This window comes from Antechinus flavipes, chromosome 3, assembly GCF_016432865.1.
Source record: "Antechinus flavipes isolate AdamAnt ecotype Samford, QLD, Australia chromosome 3, AdamAnt_v2, whole genome shotgun sequence".
NCBI lineage: Eukaryota > Metazoa > Chordata > Mammalia > Dasyuromorphia > Dasyuridae > Antechinus > Antechinus flavipes.
The window spans coordinates 552366159-552384264 of record NC_067400.1 but is presented as its reverse complement, the minus strand read 5'-3'; the positions used below and the strand labels follow the sequence as shown (position 1 = coordinate 552384264).

The 18106-nt window shown below is 36.2% G+C and overlaps 1 non-coding gene across 1 annotated transcript; it reads right to left on the bottom strand.

Moving 5' to 3' along the window:
- Nucleotides 1–17320: 17320 nt before the first annotated feature.
- Nucleotides 17321–17439, bottom strand: LOC127558510 (5S ribosomal RNA). The gene has a single exon (XR_007952889.1). It is a non-coding gene; the product is annotated as a 5S ribosomal RNA (ribosomal RNA).
- Nucleotides 17440–18106: the final 667 nt, after the last annotated feature.

Sequence of the window (18106 nt, the reverse complement as noted above, 5' to 3'; positions counted from 1 at the left end):
TGGACTCATCAAAACCAGCACCCGTATTCACTCTCCATGCTTTGGTACTTCCTTACTATGTAACTTTGGATAGTTACCACATTACTCTGAACCTTAATTTCTTTCTCTGAATAGAATCACAGAACTTCAAAGTCAGAAAAGAACCTCAAATGGCATCTAATTCAACATCCTAGGTCAAAGAATGTCATCTGCATCCTTCCTGATGGGGGGAAATGTCACTTAACTTGCTTCAGTCCCTTCAATAAAACAGGGAGCTTATTTCTTTCTGAAGCAATTTGTTACATTATGAGATGAATCTGATGGTTATAAAGATTGATATAAAATTCTGATTTGTTATTACTTTTTAGTTATAAAATTTTTATAAATTTTTATAATTATTATATACTTGATTGTTATAAAATTCTTATTATTGAACCTAAATATGTCTCTGCTTCTTCTGTCCCCTTATCATAATAGGAATAAGAGAGCTAAACCTCTTAAAAAACCATTTGGTCTAATCCTCCTCACTTTGCAAGTGAGAAAACTAAGTCTGGGAGAGGAGGTGGCTACTTGTCTAGGTTCATAGACAGAATTTTAGAACTGCTAGTATACTTCCAATATAAAAACAACAAAAACATAAAAAAAAAAACTGCTTGCATACTTCTAATAACAGAATTCTCTGTCCCTTAAGGTAGATCAAACTGGGATTACTTTACTATTCTCAAGTCTTCCTCAATGAATCCATAGGAGAGTTAAGAATAGAACCCTGAGCTCGTCCCCTAGTTCAGCTTGTCTACAATCTCATCTGACATTCACCACACATGCTTTATATTACTTTTAAATCCCTGTCTAATTTCTCAATAATGTGTGTTGGCTGATTGCTAGGGAAAGCCAGATTGGTGGTGAGAGGAGGTGCAAATGCAAGAGAGTGAATGGGAGCAACCTGCCTAGTCCAGATCAGCACCCAGGAAGAGGGAAAGATCCTGCTTGAGCAGTTTAGAGTTTTGTTTTCTGGAGTTCATTTTCCCTTTGTCCAATGTTGCAGAAGCCAGGGACCTGTGTGAGGCCAGGAATGAACTTTCTCAAAAATTTGTAAATAACTTATTAGCCCATAGACTTTAGCAGTAACTGGGAAGTTGCCTGCTCTTTCCCCTTCCCCTAACCACTCTTGCCTTGCTTATCCTATTCACTTTTATCTTAAACTTCCACTAACCAAGGGAAGGTTGGACAGAAACATGGAAGACCCCATAATCACCTCAATTTAATCTTTAGAACTTTTCCTTTTGCTAAATACTACATCATAGCCTTACAGAATATTAAAACTACAAAAAAGTATTAAAAGAAAATTAAGGAACCTCAGAGAATATTTGTGCTGTTATTTTATATCTAATAAGTCTCTGGTGTTTACTCTTCCAAACTAAATGTGCAGGAATCCCTGGAGAACAACTACCTTTCCCCTTAAGAGTCCTAGCTATACCCACAAGGAACCAGAAGTGTCTTTCTGATGCTACTGACTTAAGTTCCCACTCTAGTATGTTCTCTTCAATATTAATCACCAGGGCCAGATGATGTTTTTAATAGAATCAACTACAATGACCTTACCTCAATTTGACTAGCTAACAAAATTGTTCAGATTTCTAGCAGCAATTAGGTTTAGATCAAAACCTCCCACCATATACCAACATCAGCTCCCAGTGGGTAGATGAACGAGATATAAAAGATCATAACTATGCTATCCTCCAAGGATCTATCCTGAGCCTTCTTTTTTCTCCCTCTACATGTTTTGATTGATGATCTTCTAAGTTCCCATGGATTCAATGATCATCTGCATGCAGATAATTCTCAGATCTATTTTTCTTTTTTTTTTAATTAAAGCTTTTTATTTTCAAAACATATGCATAGATAATTTTTCAGCATTCACCTTTGCAAAATCTTGTGTTCCAAATTGTTTTTTCTTCCCCTTCCCTGACCCTTTCCCCTAGATGGCAAGTAATCCAATATGTTAAAACATCTGCGATTCTTCTATAAATACTTCCATAATTATCATGGTGCACAAGAAAAATCTGATCAAAAAGGAAAAAACTGAGGAAGAAAACAAAATTCAAGCAAACAACAATAAAAAAAAAGGTGAAAATACTATGTTGTGATCCATACTCAATCACCATAGTCCTCTCTCTGGATTCAGATGGCTCTCTTCATCATAAAACCATTGGAGCAGAGTCACCTCGCTGTTGAAAAGAGTCATGTCAATCAGAATTGATCACCATATAATCTTGCTGTGGTTGTATGTAATATTCTCCTGGTTCTACTCACTTCACTCAGCATCAGTTCATGTAAGTCTCTCCAGGCCTTTCTAATCATCCTGCTGGTCCTTTCTTATAGAACAATATTATTCCATAACATTCACCTGTCATAACTTACTCAGCCATTCTCCAATGGCATCCAATCAGTTTCCAGTTTCTTGCCACTACAAAAAGAGCTGCCACTAATATTTTTGCACACATAAATCCTTTCCCCTTTTTTATGATCTTTTTGGGATACAGGATACTAGAGACACTGCTGGATCAAAGAGTATGCACAGTTTGATAGTTCTTTGGGCATAGTTCCAAAATTCTATCCAGATTGGTTGGATCAGTTCACAATCCCACCAACAATGTATTAATGTCCCAGTTTTTCCATATCCCCTCCAACATTTATTATCTTTTCCTGTCATCTTAACAAGATCTACTTTTCAAGTGACCTCTAGGTTTGTATTCCAAATGCCTATTGGACATCTATCTTGAAATGGATGTCTTGCAGATATCTTAGATTCAAAATATCCAAAACTAAATTCATTATCTTTTTCATCAGATATTCCTTTCTTTCTAACCATCATGCTCAGTCACTGAAGTTCACAACCTAGATATCATTCTTGAGTCCTCATAACCTCCTATAGCCAATCATTTGCCAACACCTATTATTTCCATTTTTAAGACATCTCTCCTCTATGCCTCCATCTCTAACATTGCCACAACCCTGATGTAAGCCGTTATCACCTCAAATCTGTGCTACTGCTTGTGGGTCTCCTCTTAAATCTTCAAAGTGATCTTCCTCAAATGTATGTCTGACTATATCACCCTCTTATTCAATGAACTCCATTAGCTTCCTATCACCTTCAAATCCCAACATAAGATCTTCTGTTTGGCTTTTAAAGCTCTTCACAACCTATCCCACTCTTATCTTTCTAGTTTTTTTAGATCTTAATCTCCTCCAAGTGCTCTTGGTCTTCCTGCTGCTCCTCATGTAAACCAGTCTGTCTTTTGGGACTAGGCCATAGATTAAAAAGGAAGAAACTCAGACTCACACAGCTTTCTCCTGAACCCCCAAAGTCCCCTTGCTACCACAAGAAGTTTCCTTCCTGTGGCATTCCCCATGTTGATCTGCCTTCCTTTTTCCCAATTAAAGTTAATGCCTTTTCCCTTTCTAAAGGCCAAATCTAGCTCCAACTCTTCAAATATTTACTGATTAGTTCCCTCCTCTCTGATAATCCCTTTGCTTGGCAACACTGGGTAGGAGGGAGCAAGTTGAGAAAAGATTCCAACCTGTGATTGTTGATATCTAGCTAGAGACAGGAAATACCATATTTAAAACAATAATACCAGCTTATATGTGCTCAGGGCCAATGAGGAATTCAGACTTTAAGGCTCTTTAGAGTTGTGAGAAGAGATAAAGAGGGGTTGGGGATATTTTCTGAAAGAGGTACCACTTGATATTAGTCTAATGGACAAATAGGATTTAAAGAAGAAAAAATGAAAATGTGGAGAGATTCAGTAAGTAAGTATTCCAGGTTAAGAGAATAGCTTAAGTAAAGTTTGGAAGAGTAAATTATCCTATTGTTAGAGGAGGGATCCAATTCAGTTTGGAGTAGGAAAAGATGTTAGAAGGTTGAGATCAAACCTTGGAGACTTCAAATACCAGATCAGTGTGTTTTCTATTTCTTCCCTACCAGTGTCAGCTTCTTCAATGATCTTCCATTTTCCTAGAGCCCTAGTTCTTAAAGAAATAATGCCTTTAGCCCAGCAGGACCTCACATGTTTGCATTGTTTTACATAAAATTTACATAATGTGGTTCCAGCTGAGGACTTTTCACTGTGTGGGTGCAGAATATATCAGGAAGGAGCTCCTGACTTTTAACCTTAGTATGAGACTGGCCACAAAGACAAGTCGAATTTTGGGGGGGTTATTCCAAAAGTGAAGCCAAATGTGACTGAGAGACAAAGCATCTGGGGATAGGGAAGAAGTACAGAGGACTCTTTAGACAGAGTCTGAGTAAGCTAGAGTGAAGAAAGAAGAAAAATGTACACTTATTTAATTCAATTCCATAAGCATTTATTATTCATTCCATGATTCTATCACTGTTTGATTCATTAAGTCATTCATTCAATTACTCAGTGACTCATTCCATCACTCATCAAATCACTATTTTTTCATTCATTTATTTACTCCACTATTCACTCATTATTTCACTCATCTGCTATTTTCACAGATCTGTGATCTCAGCAATATGAGTATCTATCACAGTCTATTTGTGATTCCTTATCATATGTAATTTTCCCCACCTCCCACTCCATGTCTTTCTATAAATCTTCCCCAAAAAGCATCTATCCTATGTATTGGAGCTCTTCCTTTGGTCTTTTAATAAATTGGCAATTGGCAATCCATCTCTTACTATTGCCATAGTCAGTCCACTTTCTTTTCTAGGCACACATGTTATTGCTAATATCTTTTGTACTACCCTTGTGTCCAAGTCATTGTGGGTACAATGTTTCAGCCTACATATGTCTATCATAGCTTTTTGTATTATCTTCAATCTATGTTCCTAGGGGAGATTGTAATATTCATTGTCTATCTCAGGAGTCCTCAAACTATGGTCCGGCCTGCGGGCCAGATGCAGCAGCTGAGGATGATTATTCCCCTCACTCAGGGCTATGAAGTTTCTTTATTTAAAGGCCCACAAAACAAAGTTTTTGTTTTTTACTATAGTCTGGCCCTCCAACAGTCTGAGGGACAGTGAACTGGCCCCCTATTTAAAAAGTTTGAGGACTCCTGTAACTAGGTGCCTACCACAGGTCTTTTTTTTTTTTTGGAAAACTGAGTAGAACCCTGGAAATTCTGAGAGAGAGGAACAGATTAGTAAGACACTGGGAAGAGACTTGGTTTCAGAAGCAAATGTTTTTAGAGGTGTGAAGAACTTCACAACCTATCTCCAGACCACTTTTCCAGATTTATTGAGTATTGGTTTTATATTCCAGTCATACGAAATTGTTTGTTGCTTGCTTTATACAACATTATATTTCTCATCTCTATGACTTTGTGTAGATACTTCACACCTGGAAGTACTACCTGGTTACCACTTTCTTACCTTTAGAAAATTCCTGCCATCCATAAAAACTTAACTCAAAGGTTCCTACCATAAGTCTAGTGCTTCTTTCTCTAAATGACCTTGTTTTCCCCTAATATTTGTATAATTTCACATTTACTTATATGTGAATATGGAGGTGTAGATCTTTTCACAGATCTAATAAGAACAAAGGGGCCAGACAAAGAAGTGTTTAACTGTAAAATACATTAATAACAAGCCATCTTGTTAGAATGAGTTCTTGAGAATGAGACAGGACTCTGGGAGTGGAGCTGCTAGGAATTTGGACAGAAGTTGTATTATTGACTCTCCTCTATCCACATTCTGTCCCTACCCCATTCCCAACTGCAGATCCCAATGTGATGATCCTATATCCTCTTTCCCCAATTAAATAGTTTCAAGGAAGCATGAAGCTTTTTTCCCCCAAAAGCATAAGGGAAGAGGATTTTTTTTTTTTTTTTACCTTTGTCCTTCTTAACACTAATAATTTCTAGTATGGGAAATATTTTTTGGGAATATCATTGAAGAAGCAATTAAGTTGAAGGAGAAGAGGAACATCATAGAGAGAAGATAGAGAGATAGTCCTAACACTATCTCTGAATGGGGGCTTGGAGCTAATGAAAAAAACATGAGAGATTTGCACATTTTTTATTCTATTTTTCAAAGTGGAAAATAACTATTTATATTGGAAAAATTCATTTGGACAAGAGCTAAGTTGTAGAGTGACTAAAACCATCAAAGGACTAGATGTTTGTGTTGTTTCTTCTTCTTCTTCTTTTTTTTTTTTAGTGAGGCAATTGGGGTTAAATGACTTGCCCAGGGTTACACAGCTAATAAGCACTAAGTGTTTGAGGTCATGAGTTCAAATGTGACCTCAGATACTTCCTAGCTGTGTGACCCTGGGCAAGTCATTTAACTCCAATTGCCTCACCAGGAAAAAAAGTGTTTGAGGTCACATTTGAACTTAGATTCTTTTGACTTCAGGGTGGGCGCTCTATTCACTGTGCCCATGCTTGTGCCTGTTTGTTTTTGTCTGTATAATGCCAGTGGAAAAAGTTCCTGACATATAAAAGGTATTTGGTAAATGCTTATTGAATTGAGTTATTATCTTTCCTTTTTCTTTGCTTTAATCAACTTTTTTTTTCTTTTTGGCTAAAAAAATTAAGATTTTATTTTCAAAACATATGCATAGTTTTCAACATTCACCCTTGCGAAACCTTGTGTTCAAATTGTTTCTCTCTTCTTTTCCCCCACTCCCTCCCCTAGAAGGCAAGTAATCCAATATATCTTAAACATGTGCAAATCTTCCATACATATTTCCACAATTATTATGCTGCACAGGAAAAATAAGATCAAAAAAGAAAAAAATGAAAAAGAAAACAAAATACAAGAAAAAAAACAACAAAGTGAAAATTACTATGAGTGCGGATGGTTCTCTCCATCACAGGACTATTAGAACTGGCCTGAATCATCTTGCTGTTGAAAAGAGCCACACCCATCAGAACTGGTCATCTCATAATCTTGTTGCTGTGTATAATGTTCTCTTGGTTCTACTCACTTCACTTAGTATCAGTTCATACAAATCTCTCCAGGCTTTTCTGAAATTATCTTGCTGCTTATTTCTTATAGAACAATAATTGAATCGACTTCCCTTGGCAAATGCAGGGAGCAGACAATGGAGAGCTGTTGCAGGTGAACTGAAATTGTCTGGCTTATGACTAAGCTTGTCTCTTAGAATTAATCACCCATCTTCTTAAAATTCCTAGGAGAAAATAGGTGTCAAAGTTAAGAGAGCACTGAACCTAGAATCAGGAAAATTCATCTTCTTGAGCTGAAATTTGGCCTTAGACACTAACTATATGACCTTGGGCATGTCATTTAATTTTATTTGTCTTTGTTTCTCATCTGTAAAATTAATTGGAAAAGGAAATAGTAAAGTACTCCAATATCTTTGCTAAGAAAATCCCAAATGAAGTCACAAAGATTCAGACATGATTGAAAATGACTTAACAACCTGGGTTCCCATAAAACAACAAAGATAACATTTTTCAAGGCATAGGAAGCAGAGAGCAAAGTGATAGAGAGACTCAAACTCATATGAGCAGAAAATAGTAACATTGAAGACTGGACCACCGTGGATGGTTAAGTAGATCTGAGAGTCATTTGCATAGATATGAAAATTGAAACCATGGCAGCTGATGAGCTCACCAATTTTGCCAACCACCATGACCAAAATTTCTGTTTACTGTGACAAAGGCTGGCAATGAAAGAGGTAAGAATATTTTAGTAGAATGAAAGCCCTTTGAAGGTAGGGTATGTTTAAATCTGAAAGCCAGAAAAGACATCTCTTCTCATGCAAGCTTTGCCAACTCTGTTATTCATACAGTCATGGTATGTTGGGTAATTATTCCCTCTACTAATGAAGAGGATCTTATGCAAATGTTCTGTTTTAAGCCCTAAATTACATCCTTCCCTTGGGCCCAAACCTTTTGCAATCCCTTGAAAAAAATTACCAAAGGCAAAATTGAAATTAAAAGAGCTCACACTCTAATAGGAGAGTCAGAATGCAAAGAAGTATGTATAAACAAGATACATAGATACATATATGTATATGTGTGTATATATATATAATAAATTGGGGTAATTTCAGAGAAAAGGTAAAGATTAAAGACTTAGACAGCTTCCTGCAGAAAGTAGGTCTTTAGCTGAGGCTGGAAAGAAAGGAAACAAGCATTTATTAAGCACCTACTATGTACCAGTGCTAAGTACTTTAGAAATATTATGTTGTTTGAACCTCACTGCAATCCTGGGAAGAAAGTACTATTATTATCCTCATTTTGGATTTGAGAAAACTGAAGTAGAAGTTAAATGATTTGCCTAGGATCCAGTAAGTACCTGAAGCTATATTTGAAATTCAATCTTATAAGTCTTTAGGAAGTCAAGGTATTAAGAAAAGCCAGAAAAACCAGGAGATAGAGATGAGGAGGAAGAACTTTCTAGGACAGACAGTTAAAAAGCCCAGGAGTTTAGAGATGGAGTGTCTTGTGAAAAGAATAGCAAAAATGCCAATATCCCTAGAAAATAGAATATGTGGGGAGCAATAAGGTATAAGACTGGAAAAGCAGGAAAGGGCCAGATTATGAGAGATTTTAAAGCCTACCAGGATTTATATTTTATTTCAGAGGCAAAGAGAATCACTGGAATTTATTAAATCAGGATGGATGGGATAGAATCAGGTGGATTTGGTTATACCTTTGTTTTAGGAAAATCAATTTGCTCCCTGAGTGGAGGATGAATTGGGGAAGACTTGGAGCAGGAAGACCAAAGAGTAGGCTATTTCAGTAGCTCAGATGTGTAGGGATGAGGGACTGCACCAAAATGGTGGCAGTGTCAAAGAAAAGAAGGGAGGGTATATGAGAAATGTTCCAAAGGTAGAAATGAGAAAACTTGGATATTGAAAGTGACAGAGAATGAGTAGACAATGACCAGTCTGGTGCCAATCTAGGTGAATGGGAAAATGGTGGCGCCCTCTGAAAATAACAGCGCAATCTGGAAAAGGGGAGAGTTTGGTGAAAAGAGTAATGAGTCTACTTTTAAATTTGTGAATTTTTTTTTTTTTAAGGAAGCACTTAAAATTTTTTCATTCATTCAATTTAGCTTCAGATACTGACTAGCTATTTGAATCTGGAAAAGTCACTTACCCTCTGTTTATCTCAATTTCCTCTCTGTAAAATAAAGATATTAATAGTAACTACCTCCCAGGATTATTGTGAGGATCAAAAGAGATAATTATAACGCACTTCCCACAGGGCCTCATACATAAGTACTACATAAATGTTAGGTATTTTCTGTTTCTTTTTACTGTTTGTTATTGAAGATCTGACATCCAATTCAAGGTATTTAAAAGATAGTTGGAGTTATGAAAATGGAGGTCAGGAAGGATGTTAAGGCTTGATAAGCAGATCTGAAAGTCATTTGAATAGATATGAAAATTGAAACCATGGCAGCTGATGAGCTCATCAAGTAAAATTACATAGAGGCAGAAGCAAAGGAGGCCCAGAATAGAGCCTTTCATGCCAGCCCTACCCCACCCTCACTGCGGGAGCATTGAACAAATGATATCCTGCAAAGTACACCTAGAAGGAATGATTAAGAGAAAGCAATGTCACAAAAATCTAAAGAGAATATTAAAGAGAAGAGGGTAATCAATAGTGGTTAAAGATTGCAGAGAAGTCAAGGATCCTGACTAACTAAGTATGGTTGGCAGAGGAAGAATGAAGTATTGATGGAATTGCTCCCTGAGGCAGGCAGGGAGGAGTACTGATGGGGATCAGTTTAGCCTCACAGTTCCACCCTCTGTGGAGGTCACCAGTGGTCCCCCCTTGCTATGTCCAGTCAGGAATCGGTTATGTCAAAGCCTTGAGTTGAATTTCCCCTATAAACCTGTCCATGGCTCACACCATCTTTGCTGAACCCCTTTTGGGTCAGTCCACTATAACACTCTTCCCTCATTGTGTCTCTCCTATCATCTCTTACTATCATAGAATATCTGTATATATTCTATACATATATAATATAGAGAATATATGTCTCTATTCTTTTACCTTCTAAAGTGCTAAATCTCTTTGGCTATTTAGCCTGCTAGTTAAGGGGATATTCTAGCCTCATGGAGTGTTTCCTTTTTCCTAGTTGATTATGAGTTCCACTGAGGAACTTGTCTTTTCCATTATTAATTGATAAAACTCCTTTCCTTGCTAACTATATATTTTTCCAACCATATTTCATACTTACCATTGCGGGTGTCTCTTGTATCTTTTTGTCTGTAACTTCTTCTAAATAAACCTACCTTTTGCCAAAGAGAATGGCTATTGTGTAGAAGTGCAAATTGGGACAACTCTGAAGTGCCACTTTGGACCTCTTGGATTGGCTGAGACCACAGGGAATAGATGTTAGAGAGGAGGTGGGAGGGCTAAAGCACTCACATGTGCAAAGATGTTTGTGGAGGACCGTTTTGTGGTGGCTGGGGGCTGGATGGATGCCCATTGGTTGGGAAGTGGTTGGATAGGTTGTAGTGTATAAATGTAAAGGAATATTATTGTTCTATAAGAAACAATCATCAGGCTGATTTCAGAAAGGCCTGGAGAGATTTGCATGGAGTGACACTGGGTGAAGTAAGTAGAACCAAGAGAACATTGTACAGAACAAAGCAAGATTATGCAATAATCAACTGTGATGGACTTGGCTCTTTTCAACAACGAAGTGATTCAGGCCATTTCCTATAGACTTGTGATAAAGAGAGTCATCTGTATCCAGAGAGAGGACTGTAAGGACTGAATGTGGATCACAACACAGTATTTTCACCTTTTTTGTTTCTTTCTTTCTTTTTTTTTCTTTTTGATCTGATTTTTCTTGTGCAGTATGATAAATGTGGAAATATGTTTAGAAGAATTGTACATGTTTAACCTATATTGGATTACTTGCTGTCTAGGGATGAATGTTGAAAACTATCTTTGCATGTATTTTGAAAAACTAAAAAGCTATTGTTATTAAAAAAAAAAGAAAGAATGACTGTTATGAATTCTTCACATGACTGAACCCCCACATTTGATGCTTAAACCCCAAACACATTATTTGGAATCAGGAATTTCTCTTCTAAATCACATTATTTGGAATTAGAAATTGCTTTTCTAAGCTACATCAAAATGCCATATGATTTGTGCAGCAATAAATGTAATTATATTTAAGGCACATTTCAAATGGGTGATCTCTATCATTAATGCCTAGATACATGTGTAACCTGTACAAAATAATTAATAGCATTTATGTACATTTTAAGTTTTGCAAAGTACTTCACAAATATTATCTCATTTTGTCCTTATAACAACCCTGAGTGGTAAGTGCTATTATGATCTCTGTTTTACAGTTAAAGAAACTGAGGTAAAGAGACTTGCCATCACACAGGAAGTGTATGAAGATAGATTTGATGTTCTTGACTGGAAGTTCAACACTCTGTCAGTTATACCATCTCACGCCTTGTATATTTGAATTTAAATTTAACATGGTAAATTAGTGAAATTCACTCTCAGGACTTCCTAGGTTTCATTTTAATCTACAAGATGAGGGCTAGATCTTTAAATGAGTTCTCAATATAGCAAGTTCTACTTGGCCAGTTTAACAGAGATAAGTAGAAGGCAAGGGCCAGGGCATTCAGTTGAATCATGTGACCCCTTGGAAAGGGAATTCTGAAGGAAAATTATTGACTGCTTAAAACTTTCATAGTGAATTCTGTCTGTCGCTCAGTTAAATTCTGCTTTTCTGGCTACCAATCAATAAGAGCAGTAGTTTCACTTTTCAAACCATTGAATCAAATTCAACTTTCATTGTGTAAAAGTTTTATCTATGTTTTATATTTTTTGGCTTGTTGTGCTTGCTGTCTGTATTTATGATCAGGTTTCTGAGAGGTGCAATCATAAAAAGAGTGAAGGATTCTAGTTTACTACTGAAAAATTTTACAAATTAGAATGTTGTAGAAATTAGAGTGACATGTTGAATGGGAGTATCTAATCTGAAAATTAGAGAGCCACTATACAAATATAATTCTTTTCTGGATATAGGATACTCTCTGTTATAGATAGCCTGATTTTTTCTTATATATACAAAAGGATCCTAGCTACAGGACAAAATATTTCTCTTACAGGTGTAGGAAGCTTTGTTACAAGTAGAGACATTGGTGTCTCTAAATCTGAATCTCTAGATATCAGAGAGATTTTAATCTTTCTTTGTTTTATTGTTTTGTTTTCATTTTTCACATTTGAGTTGTGGTAGAGTCTTAGAGGAAGACTTTGAAGATCTTTTAATTAATGGAGACTGACTCTGTTAATATATATGCAGTGTGTTTACTGCATGCAGTTTATGTTTGTGTTTTTTGGTAGTTTTTCCTGAATGATAGAATCTGACTTAAAAAGTAGTATAGCAGATAGCACAAGCTCTCAAGAAGCTGGGGAGAATCTTTGTTGTGCAACTTCTCCCACAGATAGAGGAACAGAACTTACCCTCCTCTCTGAGCTGAAAGGTTCTTTTTTGAAAGAAAAATGACCTCTCTTACAAATAGGAACATCCCTGAGCTGCCTACACAAGAAACTTAATAATCAGGCTTTGAATCTGATCTTTGATTCTTTGAACAATACATATCAATTCTGTTTCTGATTGGCAACAAATAAGAAAAACTGTAGTACAAACACAGCTCTAATTATTAGAAAACAAGTCTCCATGCCAAAATAATAGGTAAAATTACAGGAAATATTAACATCATTTTTACTGGATTTCCTCTAGAAAAGTTATTGAGATCATGAATCCAAAGAAATCTGTCAGTTCAACTGGGAGTGACAAGGAAACATGCCATCAAAATGAAATGTACTGTTTACAAAGTAATAGCAATATTGTGAGATTATTAGCTGTAAATGTCTTTGCTATTCTCAGTAATACAGTGATCCACAACTACTCTGAAGGATTTATGATGAAAAATGCTATCCATATCCAGAGAAAGAACTGATTATATCTGAATATATATTGAAGCATACTTTTTTAATATACATTATTTTTCTTGAGCAATTTTTTTTTTGGAGGGGGAATCTGTGTTTTCTTTCGCAACAAGACTTTTATGGAAATGTTTTACATAACTTCGCATATGCCTTCTGACACTGCTCATAAGCTGCATTCAAGCTACAACACTACTTAGTATAGTACAAATCAAATTAAAATTTAATTGGAAAATAGTTGATAAAGTAAAATTTAATAAAACAGACAATATTAATTTGTGGCTTTCTAAGTCAATATGTGGTCCTCACATACATTTGACTTAGTGGCTCCCATTTTCATTTGAGTTTTACACCACTGATTTAAACTACCAAAATATTTTTAGATTCTTGACTTTGTCATCCAACCTTCTAGTCAATATAAAATAACTTGACTTAAAAAAAAAGAACTTATCAGCTTTTTAATTACTGAATCTTAATAATTGAATCTTAAATTCAATGAGGAACCTGCAGTTGTCATTACTCAATTTTAAGCCATATTTAGGGACTATAACTCTGCTTCAGGAGATGTTACTATTCTGATTTAATGAAAACTCTTCTTTCTCCCCTGGAGAAAGGATCACTATTATAGAGGGCAATAAAAATAAACCCAGTTGGAGAAGCAGCTCTTGTGGGTCCAGGTGCTTTCTAATTGGCCTTTACAAGATTTCTATTGTAACTCCAACCTTCTGTAGACTACACCAAGTATTTACAGATATTCACTACCTAAAGGAGTAGAAACCTGTATCTTACATCCTGATAACTGCAATAATTTCCAAGAGACAATGAAAGGAGAGGATGAAATTCATTTTTGCTTTTATGATAGATTATGCAAAAGGATTAGGCAATCTGCTGGATTAGGTTCAATTAATCCAAGAGATGCTAGAATTCTTACTATTTTTCAATCAATCCCTACCAGAAATTTGTCATTACTTTCTTTTTTTTTTTTTCATTACTTTCATAACCATTGTCCTAAGTGGCATGAAAAGAACACCTGAGAATTTAAAAGGCCTTATACCACCAATTCTTCCCTATTAATGTTTCTATTACCTGTGACTGTTTCTAGAAAATCCTCTTCTCTTAAGAACTGGGAAAATATACTTCCCATAGCTAGACTTCATGGTGAAGTATGACAGGTCCTACATAACCTCAATGTAATGAACATCATGGATGCTGGGAATGCCTTTATATGCATCAAGGAATTCCAAATTTATGGGATGCCATTCTTGCTACAATAAATGAAACAATTACTTACCTGATCAACTTAACCCAGGAAAATATTATGTTATGAACTTCTCTCAACCTTGCTGAACCCTATTATCTTTTTGCTCTTCTTGATTGCCATATTACTACCATTTCACTATATTGAATAGTGCCACAGAACATCACATTTACTCAATACAGTCCTGAGGATATCTATTAAAACAAACTCTCAATAAGTCTAAAAAAAATATTTTTTTTTTGCTACCTTTAATCCAGTTTAACTATTGATTGTATCAACCAATCAAAGAGACCTCAGAATAATTATAGTTTAGGAAGGGTACAGAATTATAGAAACTATCATTTCCTACTATCCCTTACTTGCTAGTGACTCTCTTGCAAACTGGTATAATAACTCTAAATTGATTCAATTATTTCTTGGAGATTACTCTGGGACATCTTTTTCTTTGTGATGACAATATGCCACAAATTATTCAATCCTCCCTTTAAAATGGTAAGATGTGGAATTGACCAGCTTCTTCCTCCAGTTGAAGTTTTCAATCACTTTGTAAATTTGATTGGAAGAAGTGTAATGCTGGAGAAACTGAGCAAGATAGAGATTAGAGAACACTTTAATAATTTATTTAAAAAGGGAGAGATTTACTGGGGCCAAATGGATCCATGGTTTGGTCCCAGGACTGAATAAGCTATTGTCTCCAAGAATCCAGCAGTGAATGTCAGATACAAGATTCTTTTATAGGGTAACAAGAACAATGACATAATGGAGGAGGTACCTGGGTGGGGATGACCTAATGGGGAAAGGAACCTAGGATGAGGATGACATAATGGGAAGTACTGGAGGGGCTCCTGATAGTCTAATGATGTCTAAGATATAAGACCTTTATCCCATCAAACACTAAGAGGAAATGATTATAGTCTAAGGTCTAAGATATAAGACCTTTATCCTAACATTAAGAGGGAATGGTTATAACCTGAGGCAGAATAACTGAATAGTACAATTAGGGAAACTGGGTCAGGACATTAAAAGAGAATTGTAGCACAACAGAAGTTCTGTTAGGAATTTAAGACTGTGGGGGGAGCAAAGTCATCAAAGAAATGACGAGGTGTAGATATGTGGTACTTAAATGAAATTAGGGTTTAATTGAGGTCTAGTGACAGGTTTGGGGTACAGGGAGTCAAATGGACTTCCCCTGAAACCCCTTTGGATTCAGCACAAGGATACAGAGTTAAATGAAGTTTAGAAGTGGCGCAAGTCCCCAGTAAAGGAATTTATTGGCCCAAAAAGCTAGATTGATAAAAGAAATTTATTATGGGGTTTGGAAGTAAGGTTAAAGTATAGTTAAGGAAATAGATGAAGGTAGAGATAAGAAGGGCACTGGAAACAGGGTTTTAGTGGACAGAGGTTCCTGGCATGCCAGGCATAAGGCTGTCATGTTTGGAACCTCTGCAAAGAGAGGTCCCAGTTGGCCCCTTTTATAATGGGAGATTTAGCTAAAGAGGCCTGTGGGTGGAGTCCCAAATTGGTTCAGATCTGGGTGGGTCTGGGACAGGCCTGGATCTTCTATTGGAATTCAAAGGGACCAGGATTTGTGAATCTAAAGGTCCTGGATTGGGAATCAGAAAGAAAGAAATCTTACAGGGACCACACCCACATCATACTGATTAAACTACTTAGAACAATTGATGAATAATCCATGAATGACAAAATCTTTCAAGGATCTAAGTGGATAACTGAAAAATGTGATTTTGGAATAAGTTTTAAATGTAAGCTGTAACCCCATTCCCTCCTACTTTTTGAAAGGAAGAGTTATTTATCAAGCTTCACTTAGCACAGTACACCTAAAAGGAAATCATGATACAATGAAAGATTTAAATTAAGGCCTCAGAATTTAATCCAAACACCAAGATCAAGTCCTAAATATCCATATTGCATCTCAAAATTATCCCCATTAACTTAAAAAAAAAAACAACCTTAAATATACATTTAAGGGCATGGTTTTTGAATCAATAATTAAGAACAGCTCTGACTTGAGTCTTTAATAAATCATCAGACTTTATCAAGTGACTTTCTGTTGGTAAAAGCAGTAAGCCTAAGTTCCCTGTTTTGCTAACCTCAAAAATGCCCAACTTTTTAATATTCTCCATTGTTACTCAAGATTTTGTAACTTTTATTCCCTTTTTATATTCCCCTTTATTGACTACAAAAGAGCTTTATAAAACCCTCAGGGCATCTATAGTTTTGATGCATGTGAACCCTGAAACTGTGTCCCCTTTAATATATAAAAAAAGGGAGATTGGGGATCTCAAGCTCTCCCTTGGGAAAAACATACCTCTACCAGACAATGCCCTCTTAAGTTATTTCATTCAATTGGAAATCTTGGAGGGGACTAGTTTTGCCCTCTATTGAGTTGAGAATTAGTCCAGGACCACTCCCAGGACCTCAGACTTAAGTAGTCTCATTCAGTTGGAGATCTCAACCTGATATTCCTAGTTTGAAAATCCAAGATAAGTACTCTCTTTTCAACCGGAAATCTACTGGGGCATTGAAAACATTGAAGCATTCTCATTCAATTTTGAATGGAAGCCCTAGCCTCAGACTGACAATAAAAGATAATTTTGAACTCTAAATCTCTACAGAAGTCCAAAAGAGGAATTTGCTTTGCCAGGAAGCTCTCTTCTTGGCAAAACTGCCTTCCAGCACTCTTGCTGTTGTGCCATAGTTCTCTTTTAATGTCCTGGTCCAGTTTCCCTAATTGTCCTATTTAGTTACTCTGCCTCAAGTTATAACCATTCCCTCTTAATGTTTGATAGGATAAAGATCTTATATCTCAGACCTTAGGCTATAATCATTCCCTCTTAATGTTTGATGGGATAAAGGTCTTTATCTATTTTAGATGTCATTAGAATATCAGGAACCTCTCTAGTACCTCCCATGATGTTATCCTAGGTCATCCCCCCCATTAGGTCATCCCCATCCAGGTACCTCCCCCATTATGTCATAGTTCTTGTTACCCTATAAAAGAATCTTGTATCTGACATTCGCAGCTGGATTCTTTGAGAAGATAGTTTCCTTCAGCCCTGGGACCAAGTAAATCCATTGGTCCCAGTAAATCTCTCCTTTTTTTTTTTTTTTTTTTTTTTTTTTTTAAGCCTACAGCACCTGGTATTCTCAGGTGGTCTCCCATCCAAGTACTAACCAGGCCTGACCCTGCTTAGCTTCCGAGATCAGACAAGATCAGGCATGTTCAGGGTGGTATGGCCATAGACTAAATCTCTCCACTAAATAAATTATTAAATTGTTCTCTAATCTCTATCTTGCTCAGTTTCTCCAGCATTACATTGCCCTTATGAAGATATCCTTTTCTCAGGAAGGAATTTATGATCAAAGAAGAACTAGAGATCATTACTGATCACAAAATAGAAAATTTTGATTATATCAAACTGAAAAGTTTTTGTACAAACAAAACTAATGCAGACAAGATTAGAAGGGAAGTAATAAACTGGGAAACTATTTTTACAGTCAAAGGTTCTGATAAAGAACTCATTTCCAAAATATATAGAGAATTGACTCTAATTTATAAGAAATCAAGCCATTCTCCAATTGATAAATGGTCAAAGGATATAAACAGACAATTCTCAGACGAAGAAATTGAAACTATTTCTAGCCATATGAAAAGATGCTCCAAGTCATTATTAATCAGAGAAATGCAAATTAAGATAACTCTGAGATACCACTACATACCTGTCAGATTGGCTAGAATGACAGGGAAAGAGAATGCGGAATGTTGGAGGGGATGTGGGAAAACAGGGACACTGACACATTGTTGGTGGAATTGTGAATACATCCAGCCATTCTGGAGAGCAATTTGGAACTGTGCTCAAAAAGCTATCAAATTGTGCATATCTTTTGATCCAGCAGTGTTACTACTGGGCT